General features: G+C 31.3%; 1 pseudogene; it reads right to left on the bottom strand.

Annotated features, from left to right (window-relative positions):
* Nucleotides 1-3,088: 3,088 nt before the first annotated feature.
* LOC116101314 overlaps nt 3,089-4,920 on the bottom strand; it is a 12,772-nt pseudogene continuing 10,940 nt past the window's right edge.

Below are 4,920 nucleotides of genomic sequence, written 5' to 3'. Positions count from 1 at the left end.
CCTAGGAGGCAAATAATGGAAAGGGGAGAAAGATGAGGACAGGGAAATATCAGGGGGCTGTGTTCAATACATACATGTATGAATACTTTAAAAAATTCTTCTGAGATTTATGTAATCCTACTGGGAATCAGGCTCCAGAGAGTTGAAATCTCCCTAGCCTCTAAGTTTTTTGATTCAGCTGTTATTGAGATACTGTTCCTTTAAGTATCTATAGTAGTGTTTTGATCCCAAATTTTAAACTCCCCGTGGTTTCTTTTTCTGATCCCATGGAGAAGTCATTCTCCTTCCCTGCCAATGAGAGTCAGAAGGACCTGGAAGCTGTCCATAATATGTCTAAATGGAAAGCTATAAGTCATGAGAGAACAGGGCTTGCTCAAGGACTCACCTTGGCCCACACAAAACACCTAGTGAGGTAAGGACTTCACAGTAACTCTCATTATGCCATGACTTAGGTAGACTTCTAGCTGGAGGAGGACTCTAAATAGAGGAGCCAGTTGCTTAAACAGGCTTCTATAAAATTTCTTTAGACTGTGTGAGTTCTTTGTAGTTTATAGTTTCTACCTAGAATACAATCACCATACAAGCAATAGTAGTTTTTTTTAAATCTCTTTGATAAATGCTGAGAGGAGGCTAAACTTTTTTAAAAAATGAATGGTATCTGGCCTCTTTGTGCACCCCAGTGGGCTGAAGACTAATGAACGATGGGGATGAGTTGTGTCAGCATATTTGTTGAGCAAACCTCACATAGCTATGTTGTTTGAACAATGTTTCTTCCTTCAAAGCAGTCTGGCATCCATTATGTCGTTTTTTTTTGCTAATCTTGCTCTACATTGTTTTAGGTATAACGTAGAGTTAAAGTTTGTAACTATTTGCTTTCAAATCCCAAGTTTGCAGCCTTATGGTTACAACAGCTTTGAAAAATGGTAACTATGATTTTTTATAATGTGACATTTCAATAATATAATTTTCCAGGTTTTTGAATTGACATTTCTATTTGTATTAGAATTTATAAATGTCATTTCCTAGAGTTATCTATGTCATAAGTAGGATTACTAACCAGCAAATATTAGAGCTGAGAATGAAATAGAATAATGATAGCACTATATTGTTTTACATCATTTTTTGTTAAAAGATGGGTCAAGGATGAAAGATATACCAACATTATACATCACTGACCTTTATTTTTCTCCAAAAGCATATCTAAATTTCTTCTATGTCCCCAACTTTTTTCATCAGGAAGTCATAAAACAGTAGTTATAGAATTTAACTTTGTTGGAGAAAAAAATACTTCACTATATCTTAAAATTTAGTGCTGTAACCAAGAAATTGTTAGGGTAATATTGTTTGAGGATTCTTTCAGAAGGTTTATTGTTTGTAATCATAAGTCACTCCTATCTTAACATTATATTAAAATGATGTACTCTGTCACCTGCCAATTTTCTTCTTTTCTCCCTATTGATTCATTAGAAATGGAAAAGGATAATTTTTAACCAATAATTACCTACAACACATTAAATAACAAAGTATTGACCAAACATAAAACACAATACAATAAAAGAGAGGAGGCAGGTAAGTGTCATATCACAAGGGCCACAAGGACAAGTGTTAATGATAGTTCAAGAAAGCTGTAAAAATGCATAAAGGTGATATGTAAATAGTCTTCAACTCTGCTTAGAAGTTACTAAACTATTTCATGTGTAGTAATCCCACCAAGAGCAACTGCCTGTCATTGATTTCATAGATAGAAAACTAGCCAATTAGTACAAGAAGTAGAAAGAAGTATATTTCAAATGATCACTGTTTCTTAATATTTTGAAATATTTAAATGAATTAGCTTGGTTTGTGGTCATTTCTGATGAACACTATCTGGAAACAAGAAAGCAATGAATATGTTTTTGTGGTTTAAAAATCAAGCATAGTAATCAAGTTTAAGTTATATCTAGTCTACATTCCTCTTGAGTCTCATTTAAATTATGTTTCTTTGTTTATAAAGTACTATTATAAATGTGCTTGTATTTTATTTTAAAGTTTTATATTTGTACCCCAATGCAATTGGAAACTAATGTTCATTTTATATGATTTTATATTAGTTTATAGAAGCATGTACTAGATAATATAAAAAATTAATTATATCTGACCACTTTATAGTTGAATGTTTGGAATAATTCAATATCATTTATTATAAATATTGTTATGGTAAGAAGTCCCTGCACATAGCTTTATGAATACATATATAACTCATAGAGTTTCAATTCATTTCATTACTCTAACAAAATACTATTTTAATAATAATTAACCTATTATTTTCTTTTAAAAGATGTATCAATTTTCCTAAGCATTGATTTTTAATCCTAACCTCATATTTATTATAAAATTTCATATTTTTGTTAATTATATTTAGCATTCATCTTGGCATCCTGTGACTTCTCATTTTTAATTTCATAATTAAATGGAGGGTTGAACTCACTTTAAGTGTAGTTATTGCACACTTGCAATCACTACAGTGTGGATTTTTTTCCTTCATAGCTTACTTACTATGTACTGAAAATAAATGTTTTTACATTTTATAAAGGCAAGAAAGAGAAAATTTAAAAATACCCGATGTGTCTGTATGTGTGCTTCTTGTATTTTTCTATTTTCTTTTTCTTTTTCTCTATTATAGCTTGTTTGGGTTTTTTGTTTATCTGGTTTATTTCTAGAGAAAGAAAGGGAGATAGTAAAGTTAGGGAAGTAAGAAGGATATGGGAGAAGTTGAGGGAGAGAAAACCTTGATCAGAAAAAGAGCAGAAATTTTTCAATAAAACATACTAAAAGCACTAAAATGTAGAATAAAATATACAAGACCTAATTTTAATAAAAATGAAGAAAATAAATAAAAATACATTGTTCTGAATTGCACACATGAACTCAATCACAGGGCAAAGTACCAGTAAGACTGAAAGTATCATTACATTGTGCATGTTAGTTGTCGTAAATGGTCATGACTGGTTGAGTGGGTACATTGGAAAAGGCTTTATTAGAAAGAAGATCTAAGTGTTAGACTTGCTTCTTTGTGGCATTCAAAACTCAGGATATCAGTAATTATTCATCAAAAGCAGTGGCAAGGGCTCATCTTCATGATGTACATAGGGATACCCATCATTTCTGTTAATAGCGCCATCTGTATAGTGACACATAATTAGGGTAATTTAGCAGTTGGATTTGGCAGAAGATTCTGAAATCCATACCTGGTCTACAAAGAGGACTTGTTTTCTGTAAGCTGTTTAAATGTATGCAACTGACTTAGTCTATATTCAGGTAAATACATAAATGAAATTTACACTTCATAATATATGCATTGTTCACAGAAGAAAATCTGACTCATTACTTCTACTGAAAGATTTGAACATGTTAACTGTTATATCATCACATAATTTTTAAACAATTTGATTTTCTTAGATTCTTCTTCTGCTCAGTGCTTGCTGTGATTCACAAATGCCATGCCCTCAGACTTTCTGAGGCTTCTTAGATGCATGTGTCTAGCTTTCCAAACTCAAAAGCATATACATCCCTGCTGTCTCTGTAAGTAATTAAGTAAAGTATATGGTTGGGAAACTGCCAAAACAAAGTAAAAGTCTAAAATACTATCATTTTAATTCATTATTAATGTTCAGTCTTCTATGAACACTGGTTCAAACACTGTTGAGTAATGGCTTAAGGGATGGTTTTCATAATGTAAGGACTCTATAATGCATAGATATCTATCATAATAAATTCTAAAATGGTTAGGACACTTGCTATTACATTTATTAAAATAAAAGAAGTAACTATATACAGCAACTTAAATAGTATCCTTATGATCTAAAAATAAAAATAGTGTAATAAGCAAATGTCAATATGAAGCTAACCATAGTGTCAAAGGATACAGGAGTAATTTTCAAAGCAAAGGGAAAATCAGAATAGCTTGAATGAAATAGAATATTGTAGAATCAACATAAAGGGGAGCAAATCACCTTTCTAATCTTATACATAAAAGGAAATTATGGGAGCAGAGACTACCGATTACAATAAAATTTATCCAATAATTGCCATATAAACTAAAGAGTGAACATCAATTCTGCAGCCAGCGAAGGGCCAAGAATAATGTTCTGCTTTAATCATCTTCTACCTCTGTCCTCATCCAAGTTTTGATATTACATTAATGATGATCAGGCAGATGTAAATAAATCTCCTTCCAATCATTTCATGGTATGGAAACATTTTCCTAAGTATTGGCTTTCCTGTGCCAAAAGTGTAAGTAAGATATCAACCAGTATTTACTAAAATAATTACTAAGATCTAAAAATCATACATTCTACATGAAGCATCTCCTTTTAGGTCTCACTTATCACTCTTCTTTGAATAATGCTTATTCTCCCATATCCATAATTCTCACATACTAATTTCCAGTTGCTTTCACTTTTTAAAAAGCAAAATAGTAATGCAAAATAATATAAGAATAAAAATATAAATGTCAACATATAGATAAAAGGCATTAAGGTTCTTTATTGTATGGTAGATACAAGAATTAAATGTATCTCAATAAATAAGTAACATGATTTTTGCAGACTTCACTGTTAGCAAATCTAAATCTGAATTTAGGTGATGCTGTTTTAAGAACAGAATGACTACAACTTTAGTTAATTCCATATAAGTTGAAATAATTAGTAGAATTTACAAGAATTCCAGTAGATCTATGGAGTAGAGTCACCTGTGTATTGACTTCCTCCTTTTAAATATTTCATAAATTAATACTGTCTCTTTCAATCAAGGTAACATCCACAAACTTTTGACACTCATCATGTTAACATACAATAAAACTAATGTCCATCCTTCAACCTTCATCCTCATTGGCATTCCTGGGTTGGAGGCAGCACACATGTGGATCTCCATCCCTTTTTG

The sequence above is a fragment of the Mastomys coucha genome, unplaced genomic scaffold, assembly GCF_008632895.1.
Source record: "Mastomys coucha isolate ucsf_1 unplaced genomic scaffold, UCSF_Mcou_1 pScaffold21, whole genome shotgun sequence".
In the NCBI taxonomy this organism is placed as follows: domain Eukaryota; kingdom Metazoa; phylum Chordata; class Mammalia; order Rodentia; family Muridae; genus Mastomys; species Mastomys coucha.
This window is presented reverse-complemented; position numbering and strand designations above follow the sequence as displayed.